Genomic DNA, 25428 nt, shown 5'->3' on the forward strand with positions numbered 1-25428 from the left:
TTTAGGATTTCTATGGTTTCCTATTTCACATGTAGGTCTTTGATCCGTTTTGAATTAATTTTCGTAGATGGTATAAGAAAGTGGTCTAGTTTCATGTCATTTTGCTTGCTGCTGTCCGATTTCCCCAACACTATTTGCTGAAGAAAATGTCATTTTCCCATTGGATATTCTTTCATGCTTTGTTAAAGAATAATTGGCCACATAGTTGTGGGTTCATTTCTGGGTTTTCTATCCTTTCCTATTGATCTAGGTGTCTATTTCTGTGCCAGTCCCCTAGTGTTTTGATTACTACAGCTTTGCAATATAACTTGAAGTATGGAAATGTGATGCTTCCAGCTTTGTCTTTCTTTTTCAAGGTTGCTTTGGCTATCCAGGGTCTTTTGCAGTTCCACAGAAATTGTAGGTTTTTTTCTAGCTCTGTAAAAAATGCTGTTGGTATTTTAATGCAGATTGCATTAAATATGTAGATTGCTTTGGTTGTACGGTCTTTTAACAATATTTATTCTTCCAATCCATGAGCATGACATGTCTTTCCATTTCTTTATGTGCTCCTCAATTTCTTTCATTGGTGTTTTATAGTTTATGGAGTGCAAGTCTTTCATCTCTTTGGTTAGTTTATTCCTAGCTATCTTATTGTTTTTGGTGCAGTTGTAAATGGAATTGATTCCTTAATTTCACATTCTGCTGCAACAAATTTCTGTATATTGATTTCGTATCCTGTGACTACTGAATTAATCAGTTCTGGTAGTTTTTTGGAGTATTTCATGTTTTCTATATATAGTATCATGTCATCTGCAAATAGTGAATATTACTTCTTCCTTGCTGTTTTGGATGCCTTTTATTGTTGTTGTCTGATTGCTGTGGAGAGGGCTTCCAGTACTGTGTTGAATAAAAGTGGTGAGAGTGGACATCCCTGTCGTGTTCCTGGACTGGAGAGGAAAAGCTCTCAGTTTATCCCCAGCGAGGATGATATTAGCTGTGGGTTTTTCACGGATGGCCTTTGTTATGTTGAGTTATATTCCTTACAAACCTACATTGTTGAGGGTTTTTATCATGAATGGATGTTGTAGTTTGTCAAATGCTTTCTCTGCATCTATTGAAATGATCATATCCTCTATTTTATTGTTTTGCAAGTATTGAACCACAGTTGGAACCCCGAAATAAACCCCACTTGATTGTGATGAGTGATTTTTTAATGTATTGTTGGATTCAATTTGCTAGTATTTTTTTGAAAAATTTTACATGTATTTTCATTAGGGATATTAGACTCTAGTTCTCTTTTTTGGTGGTGCCTTTCCTGGTTTTGGTTTCAGGATAATGCTGACCTCATAGAATGAACTTGGAAGTTTTCTTTACTTTTCTACTTTATATAGTAGCTTGAGAATAGATATTAACTCATCTTGTAGAATTCACCTGTGAAGCCATCTAGTCCTGGACTTCTGTTTGTTGGAAGTTTATTTTATTACTGATTCAAAATTTTTTTTCTGATTATTGGTCTGTTCAATTTTTTTGTTTCTTTCTGTTTTAATTTTGGTAGGTTATATTTCTAGGAATTTATCCATTTCTTCTAGGTTGCCTGGTTGGTTGGCATATAGATTTTCATAATATTATTTTATGATTGTTTGTATTTCTGTGGTATTGGTTGTTATTTGTTCTCCCTCATTTGTGATTTTATTTAATAGGGTCCTTTCTCTTTTCCTTTTGATAAGTCTGGCTAGTGGTTTATCAATTTTGTTTATCTTTTCAGAAAATGAGCTCCTGGTTTCATTAATCTGTTCTATTGTTTTTTAAATTTCTACATCATTAATTTCTGTTCTAATCTTTATTATTTCCTTCCTTCTGCTGGCTTTAGGCTTTGTTCTTTTTCTAGCTCCTTTAGGTGTAAGGTTAGGATGTTGATTTTAAATTTTTTATGCTTCTTAAGGTAGTCCTGTATTGCTATATACTTCCTTCCTAGGACCACTTTTGTTGCATCTCAAAGCTTTTGGACCATTGTGATTTTATTTTCATTTGTTTCTATGTATTGCAATTTTTTATCTGATTTCCTGGTTGACCCACTCATTGTTTAGTAGCATCCTATTTCACTTCAGTGTATTTGTGGTCCTTCTAGATATTTTTCTTGTGGCTGACTTCTAGTTAGATGACATTGTAGTCAGAAAAGGCTACTTCAGTCTTTTTGTATTTATTTAGTCCTTATTTGTGACCTCATATGCGATCTATTCTGGAGAATGTCCCGTGTACACTTATAAAGAATGTATATTCTGCTGTTTTAATAGAATGTTCTGAGTATATCGGTCAGATCCATCTGGGCCAATGTGTCATTCAAAGCCATTGTTTCCTTTTGATTTTCTGTTTAGATGATCTGTCCATTGATGTAAGTGGGTATTAAAGTCCTCTAATATTTTTGTATTATTATTATCGCTTAGTCCTTTGACTTTTATATATTTGGGTGCTCTCATGTTGGATGCATAAATATTTACAATCATAACGTCTTCTTGTTGGATTGCCCCTTTATTATGATATAGTGTCCTTGTTTGTCTCTTGTTACAGTCTGTTTTAAAGTCTAGTTTGCCCAGCATTTCTATTCCAGCTTTCTTTGGACATCCATATGCATGATAACTGGTTCTCCACCCCCTCACTTTTAACCTGCAGGTGCCTGTAGGTCTAAAATGAGTCTCTCTTAGAGGCAGTAAATAGATAGGTCTTAGATTTTTATTCATTCTGACACCGTATACCTTTTGAGTGGAGCCTTTAGTCCACTTACATTCAGAGTGATTATTGATAGATGTGAATTTAATGACATTATATTAACTGTTAAGTCATCATTTCTGGAGATTTCTCTCTGTTCCTTTCTTGTCTTTGTCACTTTTGATCTTTCTTTTGCATTCAAAGAGTCCCCTTTAATATTTCATGCAGGGCTGGTTTAGCGGTCACCAACTCCTTTAGGTTTTGTTTGTCTGAGAAACTCTTTATGTCTCCTTCTTTCTGGATGATAGCCTTGCTGGATAGAGTATTGGCTACAGATTTTTGCCATTCAGTACTTTGAGTATATCATGTCATTTTCTTCTGACTTGTCAAGTTTCTGTTGACAAAACTGCAGCTAGCCTTTCTAGGTCTTCCCTTCTAACTTAAGGACTTCTTTTGTCTTGCTGCCTTCAAGATCATTTCTTTGTCACTATATTTTGCAAATTTCACCAAAATATGTCTTGTTGGCCTGTTTTTATTGATTTAGATGGCTTATGGATCTGGATGTCTGTGTCTCCTGGATTTGGATGTTTGCTTCCTTATCCAGGTTAGAGAACTTTTCATCTAATTTTTCTTCAAATAAAATTTCTCTCCTCTTTTCTCTCTCTTCTTCTTTTGGGGTGGGACTTCTATGATATGAATGTTATTACATTTGATAGAGTCACTGAATTCCCTAAGCCTGTTCCTGTGTTGCATAATTTTTCTGTCTCTCTTTTCTTCAGCTTCCTAATTTTCCATTGTTTTGTCTTCTATGTCACTAACCCATCCCTTTTCTTCTTTCAGCCTGCTGTTCATTTCATCAAGAATGTTTCCAATCAGTTTTGCATTCCTCATTTCCAATTGATTCTTTTTTAACTCTTTTATCTGTGTGGTAAGGGTCTTACTGATGTCTTCTTTTCTCAAGCCCAGTGAATATCCTCATGATTATTGCTTTAAATTCTCCATCAAGTATGTTACTTATATCTGTTTTGCTTAGATCTCTGCCCATGGCCTTATCCTGTCCTTTCATTTGGGATAAATTACTCTGTCTTAGCATTTTGTCTAAGTCTCTGCCTTCTTATCTGTGTTAGAAAAGCTAGTTATGTCTCCTGCACCTGAAAATAATGGCCTTCTGAAGAAGAGGTCACATAGTGCCCAGGACCTGGTGCTTCAGGGAGCATCTCCTGTGTATGCTGCATGTACTCTGTTGTGCTCTGGCTGCCCTGTCCTTCAGGCCGATCATCTACACGGGCTCTCCTTGCCTCATGTAAGGAGCATGTTCCCTGGGCTGAATGTGGTGAGTTTTAACTAGGTGTGCTCTGATCTGCTTGTGAACTGAGACCCTGCAGCATTCTTTAGTCAGGAGACATGGTGTGGACAGGGATTTCTGGGGATGGGGCCCACCATGCTGGGACTGAAGCAAGCTGAACTGAGAAGGGCAGTTTCACCAGAGCACAGAAGTAGGTCTTGGTATAAGCCAAATTCAGCAACCAGTGTCAGGGCTGCACTGCTTCCTGCAGGTGGCTCCAAGGTTATGCTGAGGGACAGGGGAGGATAATATTCCAGCCAACTCCTTTTTCCCCAGAGAGTTGTTCCTGTGAACTCTGCTTCTCAGGACACACTTGGAGAAGAGCAAAATATCTCCCCACTGTGTATACTCTTCAGTTTGTCATTTCCATGCTGTCTGCCCACAAGTTGTTTGTCTGCCTTCCCTCAAGGAACAATGCTGTTCCATTATCAACCTCAACCCAAGCCCACTGACCTTTAAAACTCTAGGCTTTAAGCCCCACAGCTTGCAAGAACCCACACAATTCAGTCTCTTTTCCTTTCCAAGCCACTGGCTTTGTAGAAGTTCTCCTTGTGTGTTCCCCTGTGTGCTCCTCTCTCTCTCTCACCCTTCTCCATCACCACCGTTCCCTTCCCTCTACAGCAGTCCTGATTCATTTCTCTTCTAAACTAAATCTTCACTTCACACTTCTATCTTCTCCAGTGTGGCCTCTTCTGTTTCTCCAATTGTAAAGTTTGTTCTATCAGCTTTCAGGTTGATTTCTGGGATATTAAAATGATTTGATAGTTATCTGGTTGTGTTCATGGGAGGAGAGGCTACAGTCCTCCTACTCCACTGCCATCTCCCTGCTCCATTCATAAATTGGTAGGTTTTGAAAAGAGGAATAAAATGACTGTTGATTTTACATATTAAGATATTTAAACTCAGAGCATCTGGATAGCTCAGTCAGTTAAGCAACTGTCTCTTGATTTTGGCTCAGGTTATGATCTCAGTGTCATGAGATCAAGGCCTGCAATTGGCTTCACACTGGGCACAGAGTCTACTTAAGATTCTTTCTGCCCCTCCTTCTGCTTCACCCTCTCCCCCAGTCATGGGGGACATGGAGAGTCACATGCTCTCTCTTTCTCCCTCTAAAAAAAAAAAAAAAGAAACAAAAAAGATATCCAATTAAATCCAATCCATTTAAATCCAACGAGTATTATTTCAGCTTTTCTTTTTAATGCTACTTTTCGAAATACTCTAAGCAAAAATTATTTTAATGTAAAATATAATTGTTATTAATATTTTATGGACTATTTAAGATGTAGGTTTTAATAAGTTGCACTTATGGTATAGCTTATAGATTATACTGTTTTCATTTCTCTAGAGTCTAATTCTGTACACCAAGAATCTTACTTTTATCAGAAATAAACTGTTTCTCTTTGTCTTTAGGCCATTTCATTTTCAGGAGTTGTAGTGTATTATAGAGGGACTAAGCTCTGGAACACAGACAGCAAGGTTACATAGAAGAAAAATTATTAATGGGGAGAGGTTGATAACTGTCCATTCCTCAGAACTAAAACCTACCAAACAAAAAGAACAGGGTCTCCATGTAATTCAAGGATCTACCATTTGCAGCTTTTTTCTGTCATTGTTAATGCAAGTGAATATGATTTTGTTAAAAAGTAATAGATACATAGTTTATATTTCTTTTGTCTATTTTATTGTTTCATTGACAAAATATCAAACTAATGACATTTTTTAATGAGTTTTTAGCTGCTAACATGTGCTGTCATAATTTCGGCAAACTGCCTTGACTAACCCATGTATTTCAAGTATTTATGCCTTTTGAATAATTGTATAAAATCTTATTGACAGTTACTTCCCCTACCATGGTGAGCGTTGAGAATATATATAATTGTCAAATCACTAAGTTGCACACTTGAAACTAATACCACATCATATGTCAACTTTAATAACAATAATTTTTAAAAACATGCAATGAAGAATATCTGCTTTCATTCGATTATGAGAGTTAAAAATAAAAATTGCATGTGTGCACAGATTGTATAAATAAATCTAATTCTATAATTATGTCATCAAGTATTGTTAGAACTTTGAACATATTCTTAAAATTTAATAGTGTGTTAGTTTGCCATGTCCTGTTTTGCTAAATATAAAAAATGTAGTGTTGGTATCTCACCAAATCTTATTTTTGTTTAGTGCATTCTTAAAATAGCATAATACATAAAGTTGTTGAATCACTGTGTTGTACTCCTGAAACTAATGTGACACTGTCTCTCAACTATACACAAATTAAAAAGCTCAACAGTGAATTATTTTACTAAAACTTTGACATTTTGTTACTTAAAAATGGATATGTTTGTCTACATTACTATAGAATGGTTTCTCCAGCTATCTTAAGTTATAATTCCAAGTAACCCATCTTTATGTTTACATTGAATGAAACAATTCATATTTAATTAATAAAAGGGAAAGAGTACAATTTGTTGTATTCAAATAGGAAATTATAGAAATGGCATCAATCACTACCAGCTTTAAACTTAAGTTTCTAAAAGGAAAAAAAAAAAAAAAAACTTAAACTCCTGTCCTCAAAGTACATGATGCTTACCATAGGTTCTGGGTCTACGTGGCTATATGGGAAGACTCTGAACTTACCTCCTCATTGGAACACACCAAACTATATGTATTAATAGATAATTCCTCCTGAAGACGAGCTGTGGACTGACTGAATAACTACTGCACAAAGATAGAGATATTGGCCAGAGAACAGAAAAAGAGATGAGATACATCACAGTTTAAAAGAGGAACTAAGATAAATAGCCACGACTCCAGCCAGCAGAAGTCACCAAGTACTCACAGTCTGCATAGGGGATACTGTATACAAGATTGTTCCTTTAACATTGAGAAGTAGCCATTTCACCTAATCTATAGAAATAAACACCAAAGGTCAAGAAAAATGGGAGAGACAGAATACACTCCAAAGAAAGAGCAAGAAAAAACCTCAGAAAAAGAACTAAATGAAACAGAGACAAGCAATATGCCTGATAAAGAATTTAAAGTAGTGATCATAAAGATATTCACTGACTGAAAAAAAAGAATGGAAGAACTCAGTGGGACCTTCAATGAAGAGATAAAAAAAATACTAAGAAGAATCAATCAGAGTTGAAGAATACAATAACTGAAATAAACACACACACACACACACACACACATACACACACACCAGAGGGAATCAACAGATAAGAGGATGTGGAAGAAGGTAGCTATGATCTGAAAGGGTAGTGGAAAACATACATAACACCATAAAGGAAAGAAATTTTAAAATGAGGCTGGATTAGGAGATCTCTCAGACATATCAGCAAATAAACACGTATAGGAGTTCCAGAAGAAGAGAAAACAGAGTAGAACACTTATTTGAAGAAATAATAACTAAACTTCCCTAACTAAGAGAGGGAAATGGACATCCAAGTCAAAGGACACAGAGTTCCAAATAAGATGAACCCGAGGAGATTTGCATTATGACACAAATAATTAAAATGTAAAATGTTAGATAAAGATACAATCTTAAAAGCATCAAGAGAAACAAAAAGTTACCTACAAAGGAAGACCTATCAGGCTGTCAGCTGGTTTTTCAGCAGAAAATTTGTAATCCAGAAGACAGTGACATGATATATTCAAAGTGCTGAAAGGAAAGAAAAACTACAACTGTATTCTCTACTCAGCAAAGCTATTCAGATTTGAAGGACAAATAAAGAGTTTCTAAGACAAGCAAAACATGAAGGAGTTTATCACTATGAAACCAGCCTTACAAGAAACGTTAAAGGGACTTCTTGAAGTGGAAAAGAAATGGTCATAATTAGATGTAAGAAAAAATAAATAAAATATATATAAAATATGACAACGTATACATAAAATGTGGGGAAGGGAATAAAATGGGAAAAGAGGGGGAAAAAGAAAAAAAGTTTCTGTCTTCTTCTTCTTCTTCTTCTTCTTCTTCTTCTTCTTCTTCTTCCTTCTCCTTCTCCTTCTCCTTCTCCTTCTCCTTCTCCTTCTCCTTCTCCTTCTCCTTCTCCTTCCTCTTCTTCTCTTATAATGTGTTTGAACTTACATGACCATTCAGTGAATATGGAATGTTATCTATTGTTATAACCACAAACCAAAACTGGTGATAAACACACACACATGCACAAAGAGAAAGAAATCCAAACAAAACATTGAACATACTGATCACTATGAAACAGCAAGAGGAGAATAAAGAACAAAGAACTACAAAACAACCAGAAAAAAAACTTTAAAATGACAATAAGTACATAACTATTAATAATTATTTAGAATGTAATTAAATGGTCCAATCAAAAGATATAGAGTGGTGGAATGGATTAAAAACAAAACAGAACAAAACAAAACAAAACAAAACAAGACCCCATCTATATACCACCTACAAGAGATTCACCTCAGACCTAAAGATATGTTACAGACTGAGAGTGAAGGGATGGAAAACAGTCATCATGCAAATGGAAGTGAAAAATCAGTAAGATAGCAATACTTACTTCAAACAAAATAGATTTAAAATAAACACTCTAAAAAGAGATAATGAAGGGCTTACAAAATGATAAAGGGACCAACTCAACAATAGGAAATAATATATATGGATCCAATACTGGGGCACCTAAATACATAAAGCAAATATTAATGAACATAAAGAGAGAAGTTCATGATAATACAATAGTAGAGGACTTCAACACTCCAATTACATCAATCCATAGATCATCCAGACAGAAAATCAATTAGGAGAGGATGTCTTTGAATGACACATGGCACCAGATGGACATAACATATTTTACATATATATAAAATAACAGAGTACACATTCTTTTTAAGTGCACATGGAACATTCTCCAGAATAGATCACATATTAGACTGTAAAACAAAGTTCAATACATTTAAGAAGATTGAAATCATAATACAATGATATGAAATCAGCAATAAGTCACAAGAAAAAAAAAAACTGGAAAAAAACACAAACATATGGAGACTAAACAACCCAAAACTAAACAACCAATGAGTCAATGAAGTAATCAAAAAATAAATTTAAAAAAAATATGTAGAGACAAATGAAGATGAAAATGCAATGGCCCAAAATCTCTGGGACATAGTGAAAGCAATTTTAAGAAGAAAGTATATAGCTGTATAGGTCTACTTCAAAAAAAAAAAAAAAAAAAAAAACAAGAAAAAGTGAAAAAGATTGATTTAAACTTATGCCTAAAGGATCTAGAAAAAGAAGAGCAACAAAGCCACGATGATTAGAAGAAAAAAAAGTAATACAGATCACAGCAGAAATAAATGATGTTGAGATTTAAAAACAAACAAATAGAAAAGAATGAATGAAAGCAAGAGTTGGTTCTTTGAAAATATAAACAAAATTGACAATCCCTTAGCCAGTCTCCTCAGGAAAAAAAGAGAAAGGACCCGAATAAAGTCAGAAATGAAAGAGAAAAATTTGTGAAATTTTATATGCTAACAAATTGGACAACCTAAAACAAATGGATAAATTTCTAGAAACAAAAAACTTCCAAAACTGAACCAGAAAAAAATAGAAAATCTGACAACAAAGGCAGGCAACAAAGATTGACTTGATAATCAAAAAACTACCAAAAATAAAAGATTAGGACAAGACTAGGTTTACAAGTGAATTCTACTAGACATTTAAATAAGAGTTAATATCTGTTCTCCTCAAACTATTCCAAAAAAATAGAACAGGAAGGAAAACTTCCAAATTCATTCTCTGAAACCAATATTATCCTGATAATAAAACCAGACAAAGACACCACAAAAAAAAAGAGAACTACAGGTCAATATCTCTGATGAACATAGTTACAAAAATCCTCAACAAAATATTAACAGACCATATGCAATAATACATTAAAAAAGATCATTCACCAAAATCAGTGAGATTTATTCCAAGAATGCACAGATGGTTCAATATTTGCGAATCAAACCACATCATACACCACCTCAACTAAACAAAGGTTAAAAAACATATGATCATCTCAGTAGAAACAGAAAAAACAATTTACAAGATTCAACATCCATTCATGATAAAGACTCTCAGAAAAATGGCGTTAAGGGGAACATGCCTCAACATAGTGCAGTCCACATATGAAAAACCCACAGCTAACATCATCCTTAATGATGAAAACCTGTGAGCTTTCCCTCTAAGGTCAGGAATAAGACAAGGATGTTCGTTCTTGCCCCTTTTATGCAACACAGTACTGGAGATCCTCACCACAGCAATCAAACATGAAAAATAAATAAGAAGACTTCATATAAGAAGAAATTAAACTTTCACTATTTGCAGATAAAGTGTTATTGTACATAGAAAATCATAAAGATGCCACGAAAAAACTACTAGAAGTAATAAACAATTTCAGTAAAGTGGCAGGATATGAAATTAACACTCAGAAATCAGTATTGTTTCTATACACTAACAATGAAGTTACGGAAAGAGAAATTTAAAAATCCAACACCATTTATAATTACACCAAAAAGAATAAAATTCCTAGAAATAAACATAACCAAAGAGGTGAAAGACTTGCACTCTAAAAACTATAAAACACTGATGAAAATTGAAGATGACACAAATAGGAAGTTATTTCATGCTCATGTATTAGAATAATTAGTATTGTCGAAGTGTCTATATCACCCAAAGCAATCTACAAATGCAATGCAATCCTTATCAAAATACCAAAAGCATTTTTCACAAGACTGAACAAATAATACTAAAATTTGTATGGAACCATAGAATACCCTGAGTATCCAAAGCAATCTTGAAAAAGAAGACCTAAGCTGGAGGTATCACAATTCCAGATTTCAAGTTTAATACAAAGGCATAGTAGTAATTGATGCAGTATGGTTATGGCACAAAAATAGACACATAAATCAATGGAACAGAATAGAGATCCCCCACATGTATATGGTCATATAATCTATGTATATAACCATTAATCTATTACAAAGAAAGCAAGAAAATACAATGAGGAAAAGACAGTCTATTCAATAAATGGTGCTGGGAAACCTGGACAGGTGCATGTAGAAAATGAAATCGGACTAGGTGCTAACACCACACATACAAATAAACACAAAGTGGAGTAAAGACCTAAACATGAAACCTGAAATGATAAAAATCCTAGAGGAAACACAGGCAGTCATTTCTCTGACATCAACCATAGCAACCTTTTTCTAGATATGATCCCTAAGGCAAGGAAAACAAAAACAAAAATAACCTATTGGGCCTACATCAGAATAAGAAGCTTCTGCAAGCAAAGGAAGCCATCCAGAAAACAAAAAGAACCTACTGAATGGGAGAAGATACTTGCAAATGACATATTGGATAAGGACTTAATATCTGAAATATATAAAGAACTTACATAAGTCAACACCAAGGAAACAAACAATCTTGGTAAAAAAATTGGGCAGAGGACCTGAAAAGATATTTTTCCAAAGAAGACATACAAGAAGTCTACAAGTCACATGAAAAGATGCTCAACATCACTGACCATCAGGGAGGTGGAAAGCAAGACCACAGTATCCCCTCACACCCGTTGAATGGCTCAAATTAAGAAATAACAAATGTTGGCGAGAATGTAGAGGAAAAAGAACACTCGTGCAGGGTTGGTGGGAATGCAAACTGGTGCAGCCACTGTGGAAAATAGTAGAACGGTTCCTCAAAAAACGAAAAATGGCAATACCATATAATCCAGTCATTCCACGGCTGGGTATTTTACCCGAGGAAAATGAAAACACTAACTCAAAAAAAAGATTCACACATCTCTATGCTTTTTTGTGGCACTTTTTACAGTTAGCAGAATTATGGAAGCAATCTAAGTGTCCATCAATAGATGGATGGATAAGGCAATAGTGCACAGCCATAAAAAAGAATGAGATCATGCCATTGGAGCCACCATAGATGGATCTAGATGGTATTACACCAGGTGAAAGAAGTCAGGCTGAGAACACATACCAACCACATGATTACACTCCTAAATGGAATCCAAAAATGGAATAAACAAGCAGAAATCAGAATCTGAACTATAACTGAAGAGCACAAACTGATGGTTTCCAGAGAGGAGATTGGTGGAGGTTGGGGCCGTATGGATGAAAAGAAGAGAGAGGAGTAGGCCTCCAGTGATGGAATGAGCAAGTCACCGGAATAAAAAACAGAGCGTAAGAAATGAAGTCAATGATGTGGCAATAGCCATGGAGCAGGACAGATGGTAGCTCTACTTGTGGTGAACACCACATGACGTACACAGTTGTCGAATCACTAGATTTGTGCGCATGAAACTAATATAACGTTGTGTGTTGACTGTATTAAAAAAAAATCCTTTACTATAGGACTCCTGGGTGGCTCAGCGGTTGAGCATCTCCCTTTGGCTCAGGTCATGACCCTGAGGTCCTGGGATCCACTCCCACATCGGGCTCCCTGCATGGAGCCTGCTTCTCCCTCTACCTGTGTCTCTGCCTCTCTCTCTCTGTGTCTCTCATGAATAAATAAATGAAATCTTACCAAAAAAAAAAAAAATGGGTGTTTACACCATCCAACCTCATTAGCGGGGAAGCCCTGCAGAAACCACCAGGCTGGAGGCCCGGGTGAGGCCTGGGTGGAGCATCCTCCCCTCAGGTGAGGCTTCCTACTGACCATCCCCATGAGGGCCATGAGTAGAGGGCAAGTAACACGTTTGAAGTGAAACATTTGTTTCATAGTATGGGAAACAAACTGGGGGATGTTTCTTTATTGCAAAATAAGATTTAGATCATGGAGGAGAGCACCTGATTTAGGTATAAAAATATTCCTTGGAGTCTGCAAGCTCCAGCTGTCAGCTGAGCACTGGCCATTTCCTCAGCCACTGATTATACCCAATTCCGTGTCAGTAGTAAATGTGAGTGTTGCTCACTCGTGTAGCCTTCCCTGCTCTGCTGGCCACCGGCTCCCACGAAAACCAGGTCTCAGGACAGTGGAAGGCCCTGGGTGACAGTCTCAGAGCCAAGCAATTCCGCTCTTTTTGTGCCATCACCCGAGAGGTTTGTGTATTTCCACATGGGACAGCTGAATAGGGGTCAGCAGAGGGGGCTAGCGGGGTCAGAGTGGGAAATCAAAATATCATGGGAATAGATGGGACGTGCACATGGAAAAGGAAGAAATCAATGCTCTCTCTTGAGAGAAGGGACAGAGACATTTATTTTCTTTTAAGTGGACAGTGAATTAAATAAATTAAAATATTCTTCAATTAAATTAAAGACTAAAACCACAAGGTACTAGAAATCAAGACACTTTTCTGGCAAGGCTGTTCTGAGCAAACCCGGATTTTACATGATTTTTGTATTTTAAATCAATCTCCCTATTTGACTTGTGAAAGAAAGTATCAATTCTATTTCAATTTTCCTTTATAGGGGAGTGGGATGCCTAGCCACACGGATTGTCAGTAGCAAGGGCTTTCCTTATTACAGCTGAGGTTAAATCATGGAGATTAAGAAATTTCATATATATATATATATTTATTTAATATTTTATTTATTTATTTGACAGAGAGAGAGCACAAGGTGGGGGGATAGTGGCAGAGGGAGAGAGAGAATCAGGGTCCCCTCTGAGCAGGGGGCTTGATTCAGGGCTCATTCCCCGGACCCTGGGGTCATGACCTGAGCCGAAGGCAGATGCTTGACCAATTGAGCCCCCAGACGCCCCTACCTATATTTTAAAGGGATAGTTAGAGGTGAGCTAATGTAGCTACTTTCTAATTAACATTTATAACAGCGTCAGCTAGGAATTTCTTTATAACAATCCTGAAATTCGAAAATAAACTGAACACACCAATACAAGGATCTACTGGATGACAAGGATGAAATGGCTCATGTGTAGAACAATCTGACGATGGGATTTTCCACTCTTCATTTCGGTGGAGGCATGATCTTTTCTGAATCTTCAAATTCCCTAGTACTCTGCAGTTCGTCAATCGGGAGCCCTTGTGGATCAGTAGCTAAGCAACAGATTTGAGGTCCAGAGGCTATTCTCCTATATTTCCTTTGCCAATAACTTAGCGTGTGATGCTGAGCAAATCATTTAACCTTCCGATTTCCCTATCCCTCATCTTTTCAACAGGGAGATAATATAGCTTACTTCTCACAGCTTGGTGGAATGTCTCTTAAAATAATTCCTCAAATACAATGGGAGAGATGCTGTACTGTCATAAAAGTAAAAAACAGTTCCACCTTCCGCTTTTGCCCCATGAGGTGCCAACCATGAGATCCAATGGGACTCCTAACAGGGCACTGTTTCCTCACCATGCCTGCACGTTGCCTAAACAACCCATTATAATTTGCTAATATTTCATCAATTCCCAAATCATGGAAGCCTTCGCAAAGGAGGCTGGATTTATTTAATGCTTTTCCGTATTTATGGTTATATATAGAATCTGTTTCACTGTCCTTAATATTCGAGAATCATTTCTTATCAGGAATGAACACAGGGGAAAAGTGTGTTTGAATTCGACATCATCTTGACATAGACATAGAACAGATGTCTGTGGTGTTTTGTTTTTTTTTTTTCTTAGCCTCCTATTAAAACCTTACATTTGCCTGTGATCCTAGTTTTTTACTGAAGTGCCTGCTTTGAAAAAAATAAAAAGAAACATGAGACTGAGTATCAGAAAGAAACCAGACCTCAATGTTTTCTCAGTGAAAGTAACCTTTGCTTCTCTCTGTTCATAAAGTTGATTCTAACACATAAAACCTGAGCTGCGCGGGGGTGGGAGGTGGGCAACGCTGTTGGTGGCGGGAGCGGGGAGGGGGGTGTATTTCCAAGACCTAAGTGACAGGGTTTTTGTCGACAGAGGAGTGATGATTGTGTGCAAAGCCTAATTCAGTCTGACTCTTTCTTTCCCCCTCAATCTTAATAGAAGAATATACAAGGATAGTTCATAAATTTACTCATAGGTCCTCAATTCTGCTATTTGTAGGAAGTAAGAAATGGGTGGGGTTTTTAAAAGATTTTATTTATTTATTTATTTATTTATTTATTTATTTATTTATTTATAAATGTTATTTACTTGTGAGAGAGAAAGCGAGAGGGAGCGTGCGTGTGAGTCGGGGGAGAGGGGCAAGCAGAGGCCGCACTGAGCTCATGACCGGAGCTGAAATCAAGAGTCAGTCACTCAACTGATGGAGCCACCCAGGCTCCCCTCCCCAGGAAATGCATTTAAAACCATCAAAGTAAAAACAAAAACAAAAACAAAAACACATCAAAGTGACCTCCTTAACGGGCTCTCATTAAGGTGCACGTAGTTGGCCCAGGCTTACACATCCCTTGTGGGGCCAAAGAAAGCTTTCTGAGCATTTTTGTTATATGACAAATTTGCAGATTGTGTTTTATTTGTATTCCATTTGTTTTCTTATCTTGTTTTAAAGAATCTGCCAAACAGATGAAAATACCAGGGAATATAGACAGACAGCAGGTAAACTTTTCTTTTTTTTTTTTTTTTTCATTTGAAATGGAGCCATACTAATCCCAAGAGCCTGGGGAAGTTGATGTCTCTTCAATTATTAAAAATCCCCTAAAGTCGTATTACCACGCAAGATAGGCCAGCAGATAGAATTTGGACACATTTTAATAACTGCTATTACCTGCTGCCATAGCAGTGGGTCCACAAAGAGGGAATCTCAGCAGGTTGGGATGATGGAGAAGAAACAAGCTGCATAAACCAAGGCTGGGGAAGACTAGCACTGAAGCAGCAACGTGGAGCTCCTTGCACCCCAAACGCGTTTGCATTTCCCCATCACGACTCTAAAGCCACCTTATAAAAACCGACCAATATTTATTATAACGTATGTCACTTCCTCATTTCTTATTCAAACTTCCCGTCACTGTAGAGCACATCACCTGTCGTAGGAAGGAGCATCATCCTTGTCAGAACTTAAGGATGTGTTCTGATTCAGCCTCTTTTTTCCGAAAGACGAAGCATGTGATAAGCTTCTTTTTTTGCCCTGAAGTGGAGCACAGCTATTACTTTATTTCTATATAATTGCCAATATAAACAGTTTTAAGATCTCCATTTAAATTTACCTTTTTTTGTTTTTAAATTTACCTTTTAAAGCAGGGGCAGGTTACTTTCTTAAAGATCATTAACCCAAATCGCAGAAAATTGCACACTGTCATTCTGAGACTTAAACTGCTCCATCAATCCGTCAAAATAACCTCTCTTCTTAAGAGAAAATAAAGGGTAAACAACCCATTTGGTGACTTCTGATATCTTCAGTCCTATTTCCAAAAGGTTCAGATATTTAAGATATTTAAGCTATCTTAGAGTCTGAGTCAGGTGTTTTGCGTTAGGGTTTAGGTACAACTAAGCGCATCAGTAGGAATGGAATTTATTTTTACACCAGAGAGATTTCTATAGAAATAAATGATAGAGTACATTTGAGGCTAATCAGAAACAACTGGCCAATATTTTAGAGGAGAAATCATTATAAATGCAACGAAGTTTCTGTCACTCGAATTGTGCTCTGATGAGGTGTTTTGGGTTCAAGGTCGTCAGGTCTAGGTCAGGGCAGTAAGAGATCAAGACCAAGCAAACACACAACAGTTCCTGTAACACGGAGCATCACTGCCACCGAGGCTGGAGTGTCTGCAGCACGTTGGAGGTGATGGTGTGATTGCCTGGGTGGGGGGTGGGGGGGGTGGAGCTGGAGTGTCTGCAGCTCTGGGAGGTGAGGCTGTGATTGCCCAGGGGTGGGGGGCAGGCCCTGGCCAGAGTGAACACTGACACCGCTGACAAGGACCCTGTCCCTCCAGGATGCGCAGGGTCAGGAGCCACTAGCCCTGGTGACGTTACGTCGATCTTTTGGCCCCGTAGGCCCTCCTCTTGTCTCCTCCCTTCCTTCACAAACTTTAACTTGCCTCAGTTTCCCCAAACATTTATTGGAATTGAAGCCACCGGGTGAGCCGGTCCGAGGGTAGAACCGAGATTCTGCACTTGGACAACGTGCCTGCAGGTCATGGATGCTGCAGGTGCACAGCCCGCACATCGAGGTTCGAGGCTCGCACGCGTCTGGAGTCAACCAGCATGAACTGGGGCAGGAAAGGAGAAAATCGGTACGTGAGCCTTCACCTGGGTGAGAAGAAATTCAACGTGGTCTCATGTTCCAATAAGCAAGAGGCTGCAGCTCTCCTCATCACATTCCCACTATCAGGCCACTTAGCCCTGGGACATCTCTCATGTGTCATCAATACCTAAATGTGTGATCAACCCTAAAATGTGGCACTGCTCTCGCACGTGAGGTGTGTTACCTGTTTATAGGTGTATCCACACCTACCTATACCTGTGGCTGTATACATACGCTTTACATTGTGGTTACAGGGCAGCCCGGGGGGCTCAGCCGGTTAGATCCCAGGGTCCCAGGATCGAGTCCCCCCGTCGGGCTCCCTGCATGGAGCCTGCTTCTCCCTCTGCCTGGGTCTCTGCCTCTTTCTCTCTCTCTCTGTGTCTCTCACGAATAAATAAGTAAAATCTTAAAAAAAAAAAGAAAAAATTATAGTCACAAAATTATTATATTACTTTCTTAGAACTTTCTACTATTTCTGCAGGTTTAGGCCAGAAGGATAACTCTAAAATTATTTACTGAGACTACTCAAGAAAGAGTCCAAATTACTAAATAATATGTTTTGTGGCCCAAATACTCTTGACTGGAGAAATTGTAGCAATCTGTCTCGACCTGATCACACTCGATGTGAGCTGAATGAACTAAATTCTATCACACAAGAGCACAATTGAGGGGACAGACGTGGGTAAGTCTAGAAAGCATAAGAGCCCAAAAGCACCCGAATAGGTTCTGTTCTTGGGCTGTGATTAGACTTTTCTCAGCGGACTCTATTATCTAGTGGGAAGGTCCTTGAAATGGGTGAGGATCCGGCCGCTGTCCAGGGTTCCTTGCTGGAAGCCGCGGTCCTGGTGGACCAGTTGATGTTCCGCATGTCCCCCCCGCCTCCCGAGCAGGAGAGCAGCGGTGGCCCCCAGAGAGCCTGGGAAGAGCTCCACCTGGAAGTTCTATAGAGTCTAGGTGTTCTGGGTGGTCTGGGAAAGAACATTTGCCTTGGGTGACTGATGTGCAAATAATGAAAAGCGGCTATGGCTTGCAACCCACTTGTGTCCTAAAGGTGACAGCACTAAGGTCATGACCGACTACTCGTGTGCCCTGGTATTTGCATGCTCTTACTTACTCTTCTAAGAGTCAAGGAGTCTGAGTTGATCTAAAATTAAGGCAGTTGATTGCAAAAATGGCTCCACGTCTTCTGCTCCATACTCTTTGACTTGTAGCCCTTCCTATCAAGCAGTAGAATCCAAGTCCCCACTTCTTGACTTTGGACTGGACTTACAACTTGTTTGGGTCAATAAAATGAAGCAAGAGTAGTATTCTGGTGGGGCACCGGGAAGACGCCCGGTCCCGTGGATACCTGAGTTCTGGGGGGAAGCCCACCATGGGTTTCAGTATTCTAAGGAAGTTCTTAAAGGCTTCCCTGAAAGTAGCTGGACCGAAGAGTTCCTTGAACTTCTGTCAAGAAGGGCTCAACGTTTGAAGACGTACTGGGAAGGAGCTCTGGCTGGACTGGCCCCTTGGCTCTTGGGGACGATGCTGAGGACCAGTGGGGGTTACACATCGCCTTGGAGGGAATCTCAACTGAACATTGGATGCCCCTGTGACATATGCAACCAATCTTTCCCAGGGGACGCAGACAGATGCCACCACCCACCGGAGACAGAGGGTCAAGGAACTGGATCTTCAGTAGATAGAGTTTAAATCCTGAATTGGCTCAGGACATTCCAAAATAGCCAAGTAAACACAGACACGGCAAGTTAGTCCTGAAATGGCTAGAATCTAGTTTGTTTGCATCTATTGGATGGAATGAGAGTGCAGGACTAAGCATAGAGACAGAAAAAAAGAACTTATTCTTTTGTTCACCCAAATTTTCATTGGCAAATTTGTCTCCCTACTAGTTTGTTTTTATATGAACATGCCGCTTTGTATGTTTTTTTTTCTTTTAAAGATTTTATTTATTTATTCATGAGAGAGAGAGAGAGGCAGAGACCCAGGCAGAGGGAGAAGCAGGCTCCCTGCAGGAAGCCTGACGCGGGACTCGATCCCAGGACCCTTTGGTCACGCCTGAGCCCAAGCCAGATGCTCAACCCCTGAGCCACGAAGGCGTCCTTAGTATGGTTTTAATTTTGATCCTGTGATGAGGACATTTACAAACAGAATTTCATACCTGATGCTTTCATTTTATATGATTCTTCAAACTACTTATACTTTTCTGCACCTCTTACCAAAGTTTGCTCTTACCTTTAATTGTTCCTCCCTGCGTACGGTGTCCTATTGTAGAAACACGAACTATAAGCTAATTTCCGCGTGAAGCACTTCCGTATATTTTTTTTTTCACTTCTTTGTCACAAGACCCCAGTAAGTAGGTACATTTAACCAAAGGGGAATGTCGGTTTCATAACTTGCTAAAACTCAGATCATTAGAAAGTGGGGGACGTAGCATTTGAGTTTATTGAGCCAATAAATGTCCTACAGCGCTTGTCCCAAGGCTAAGTCTGCCAACTGGAGATCCCCTGCTGCAAAGTCGGGTTTGTAGAATGACCGTTGAGCCATAGCCGTGGCCTTCTGATGTCTGCCTCTCCAACATGAAATCTCTTTCATTGGGGAAAAGACCTGTGTGTTCAGTTTGGAGACCTTCTCTCTTTGGCTGCTCAACCCCAAGTCTGCGGTTGAGTTGAGAGAAGCTTGGCCCAGGAGTAAAGCACCTGACCGACGCCTGAGCCCCGTCTGTGGTCACCTCCGTACAGGTCCTGGTTCCCACTGGAACCTAAAGAATGGTAAGATTGGACTTGGACTTCTGGAACAGAGTCAGATGTTTCTCCCCATTATGTATGCACTTGAGGGCGCGTAAGAGCGGGAGCTCTTGCAAGCGTTTTGCTGGAGAGTCTGTGAACTGAGACGCAAGTAGCCCCACTGTACGTCTGCATCAGCTGCATCAGTGTTCATTTTCATCACTTTTGTTCCATGAAGTGTTCATTCCATGATTCAAGAACCCTTTATCTGATTAAATAGTTTGGTTGGAATCTTCGTCACTTGCTGCTAAGAGAAAATGGGATATAAGAGATGCCTGAGGTGAGGCCATTCGATGTCAAGTGAACTATTCGTTGGTGGGTAACGTGGATTCCATCACTGAAGGAGCCATCCGGCCCCCAGGAGACGTGGCTTGTACCTACATAGAGCCATGTGGAGGAGGCCGGGAGAGGGGACATCTCCCCCACAACTTATATTCCATTTTATTCCGGAGATCTTGCTAGCTCCAATCACGGGATCCTATTTCCTCCCCAACGAAAACCAGTTGTCCCCGGATTCTCATGTTTTATATCTTTCTCTGTCCTTGCCCATCCCTTTACAGTTTGACCCAGACTTTCATTTCTGCCTCTTGCATGTTTTCTTTTGTTTTGCCCAACCCTTCAGAAACGGCTTTCCACCTATTTCAAAATGCTCTCATCCTTTTGCATGACTTTGGCAGGACACCTCTGAAATTCCAGTTTAGGTCAGAGATCAGATCTGAGCCTCTATTGAATCTCAAAACCTCCACCAAACTAAAAACTTCTAGTTCTCAGCTTTGATCACTCTGAACCTTGTATGACAGGATGCGTTACGGAGACTGTAATCTGCCTGTGTCAATTTTTGTTGCATAAAAATAAATTTAAAAAAAATCCCAGATGAGTCACTTTCTGTATATTTTAACAATGATTTTACTGATTTTCCTCTGGCATTTGCTTTTTGAACCCATAATAATTTGCACACAAACACCCCCCCCCCCCCGTTTTCTGTTCTCTTAAAAGGCTGAAAAGTGACCGTTTCATTATGGTCTTTTCTCAATTGAAGTTTCAAAAACTTCTAGTTTTTGAAAGTAGCAGGTGCGATATCACAAGCATAAAAAATCCTGTCATATTTATCCGAAAAATATATTTCTACAGCCTGATAGAAGATAAGATTATTAAAAGGAGGGAATTTCTCTCTGTTTTAATAAGATTGCCAAGGGAAACAAATTCAGCTCAAAGAGTCGCAAAAAAAAAATTTTTAAAGATTGAGTTAAATAATACTTAGAAATAGATATGTAGAGAATAGAATAGAATAGAATGTAGATAATGCCACTTTCTTACAAAAAATATCATAACAATTATTTGGATATTTAGAGATATTTAGTCTGCGGGTGTGTGTATGGATGCTTGTGTGTGTGTGTGTGTGCATGTGTGTGCTCACCCCCCATTTGGTTAAAATCTCTGTTTATTTAATATCCAAACCGTGTCTAGCAGAATGACTACTATTGTTTTCATCTGGTCCACCTCCTCTCTTCCATCTTCAAAGTCACCCCAATAGTTTAGGACCTTATACTTTTGAGATGACTGTGGCTTAGGCCTCTGCATCTCTGGATATCTGGCCTCCTGCAAAAACCTTCCTTTCCATCCTCTACTCTGGGGCAGGTTTAAAATTTTAAGTTGCAATCCCAGTCCTATCATCCAAAGGAATATTAATAAATCAGTTTTATTTGTTTCAGAAAGGTAGAATGTTGGTTAAAAACATGCAGCTCGACACAGTAAGCTCTGAGCCGGGAGGGATCCTTAAGCGATCAAGCAGACCAGTGGTTGGCCAGTGTTCAAAGCGTACCCCTTGGGGCACCCGGGTGGCTCAGTGGCCCAGCGTCTGCCTTCGGCTCAGGTCATGACCCCGGGGTCCTGAGATCGAGTCCTGCATCAGGCTCCCTGCTCAGTGGCGAGCCCACATCCCCCTTTCCTGCTCCCCCAGCTTGTGTGCACATGCACGCACTCTGTCAAATAAATAAATAAAATCTTTAAAAAAAAAAAGCAAAAAACAAGGTGTACCCCTTAGGACAGTATTTAAATTGTTCTTTTGTTCACATCAGACACTTCATATTTCTAAGTTATTTAACTTTTATAGGAAGAGGTTAAATATGTCTGCATGGAAAGGCCATCCTTATAAAACATGAGGATCATCTTAAGGCTAAAATGCCAATGCTAATAAGTTAGAACGTGCCAATAATACTTTGTGTTTTCTCTTACGACGACGACTGGCTGAACTTTGAAAATATATATCCCCAAATCTATAATATTAGTTCTGACAGTTAGGCTTCGGGGCTTCCCTTGAAATTTATGTAATCTAGTTACTCTTAAAGTAATCTCATAAAATATTATGAACATAATGCATTTTTTTGTGTGTGTGGCTTATTCAGTAGTCCGCTTAGGATTTTTGTCTCAGTTATCTTGAAGGTTACAAATACTCCTTAGTGATGTGTCAGTTTACCATTCCGGATTGTATGTGTTTGAACCTTTGGCAAAGCCCCTGAAAGGTGCAGCGTTCATATCCTTGAAAATAATATATCACCTCGGCAATACGCTCACCTTATAAAATCAAGGATTTTTCAAATTGAGACAGACACCTGGTAGCTTTAGGCAGAGAGGTACGAGAAACCCAGCTTTTCATTACTGTTTCTGGCCCCGGCATGGACACCACAGCATACCTACGTGAGTTCTAAGTGGACACACTAACCATGCAAATCTAGGACACCCACCATATATCCCCCCATTCCTTTCCCTTCCCAGGACTACTCAGTAGTCCCCTTGCCGCTTAAGAAGTGTGCAAATTATTTACATGCCACCCAAGTCCCTTTGCAACATGACTCTCGAAACTATATTAACTCATCTTTCTACTATTTCAGTTCCATGGATCTCCAGTATTCTGGAGCTAGGGCCTGAAAACTTCTTCTATAAAGGTCCAGATAGTAAATATTTTAGGATTTTCAGGTTACAAGCATTCTCCTCCTCCCTGTCCTCCTCCTGTTTCTTCTTCTTTGCAATTCTGTAAAAATGTACAAAAAAAGATATTTCTTGACTCACAGGTCATACAAAAATAAGCCAAGGACCAAATTTGGCTCTTTCAATATTGTAAAATATTTCCCCGGGGTTCCTTTAATGTGAAGATTTTTACTGGGGTTCCTTGTGCTGGGACATCCTTATCTTTTCCGTTGCAACCACTTTCCTCATTATGTCTCTAAATTCTCCTTTGCTTAGATCTTCTGACTGCATTTGCAGTCTGTAGAAGGGTGGCAGCATCAGTGTCTCCACATTTCTTCTATATTTCTATTTCCATCCAATTATGATTTTCTTTTTTTTTTCCAGTATTATCACATTTCATTTCTTTGTTGCGTTTTCATTTTTTGCTAGGCAACTGCCTCATTCTATTATCCACTTCTGTGAATGTCACCTGGGCTTCTCACTGTGAGACAAGGAGTCACAACGACTCCAGGCTTTGCTATCTGCGGGTCATAAATGCACAGTGGCCAGTTGCTGATAGACTTCGAAAGAAGGGATGGGACGGTCCCGCAGATCATGAGATGTATTCATGATTTACGTAACGATTAGTGGACTGGAGAGCTCGCAGGGAACTTTACCCTTTATGCTACTACTCACCTTTAACATAGGAAGATCCCTAAAATTGACCTGTAGTGTTGGGGCACTGCTATTATTTACTAAAACATGGTAACCGAACTTGGAAAATTGTAAGTTAAAAAAAAAAAAAAAACAATACAGGTACACAAATTCATTTGGTGTCTCTCACTATGGTCACACTCTCGCTGTCTCTCAAAAGTAATTTCTCCTTGCTTCCTTCCAGGTTCTTTTCAGTCAGTGTAAAACATATGAATATAAATGGATTTAAAGACATGAACTTTGCTTTTTTTGTTGTTTCTGTCCCAAAATAAACAGGCACTAGAATCTAGAACAGTCCCTGGAACATAATGTAGAAGCAGTTGACACCTGTTGGACACATGTCTACTATTTTCTTTAAGCTCTTTTCACGGGACATTAATTCTTAAAAGATGCTTTCACAACAGCACACATAGAATTGCTCCATTCATTATAGTGTCTGCGTAATATTGTATAATATCAATAAAATTATGTTTTATATGTTATTTCCTTGTTAATGGACAATGATTTTACTCCCTTTTTTTGCTATTGTGAAAGAAACTAGCAAACTAGCAAATACTGTTGTTTATATCTTTTGTGTAAGTATGAAATATTTCTCTAAAATAGATAGTTAATTGCTGCAGGTTTTTCTTTTCTTTCCCTAAAGCTGTTTTAATCTCTCATTTTATATGGTCCTAATGTTTTGAAAAGTTTGACTTTCATCATTTGGTCTGGCTTAAAGCATATATTGTCATAAATTTTTAGCTTGTGTAGTTACATATACCAAATTTGAAAATCTTATCGGTAAATCAATGAAAATAACAAAATGTACCCCATATGCTTATTGTGAGTCCTACATGAACTGGTCTGCCGAATGTATTTTATTTGTGGTAAGATGTCATGCAGGTCTTTGTTAAGAATTAAACATTTAAGGAAAATTATGTGATGAAATATTTTCTTATACAGATAAAAATATTTTATGCAAATAATCTGTTTTGTAATTCATAGTCAGTATTTTTATTAGTAATGATATAGTAATCACTCCAAAATTTTGATCTGTTTAATTAATAATAGTGTTTCATATCTTTTGGTATTATAAATATCTCCATATAATACTAATACTTCTATCCTTTTATGTTCAGATTTTAAGATATATTCATTCAGATTCTATTTTTAATACACTTGCTTTAGTTTAGCGTTATTAACACTCTTCACATTGCATTTTATTTTATTTTTTTAAGATTTTATTTATTTATCCATGAGAGACACACAGAGAGAGGCAGAGACACAGGCAGAGGGAGAAGCAGGCTCCCTGTGGAGAGCCCGATATGGGACTCGATCCCAGGACCCTGGGGTCATGCCCTGAGACAAATGCAGACGCTCCCCGAACCACCCAGGTGTCCCTTCACCCTGCATTTTCATTCTCTATTCTGTGACGTTCTAGAATAATGATTCCATGTCTTTGAAGAAATAAATCATAAAATATTTAAAGTATATCAAAAGCAACATATCAGGTTCTGACAGTTCTTATAAATTTTCCTTAGGACTAAAGATGTTTGTAATCATCTTGAATGTCTAGCGGTTAAGTATAATTTAAAATAATAAGAACAAATATTTACTTATTTGATATTTGCATTTAGGCTTGATCCAAGATTTTAAAAGCCATTTTAGAAGAACTGTAAAAAGATAAAGGATACATGTATCTTAACTTTTTTGAAAATCATCTCTTTTTGCTCTCCAATTGTCATCTTACCTGACATGGGGAAGGAGGAACTCTCCGAGCCAAATACGGCTTCACTCTTTGACCCCCAATGGCCAACTCAGTTCAGACTAAGCTGT

This window comes from Canis lupus, chromosome 34 (assembly GCF_048164855.1).
Source record: "Canis lupus baileyi chromosome 34, mCanLup2.hap1, whole genome shotgun sequence".
NCBI classification, from domain to species: domain Eukaryota; kingdom Metazoa; phylum Chordata; class Mammalia; order Carnivora; family Canidae; genus Canis; species Canis lupus.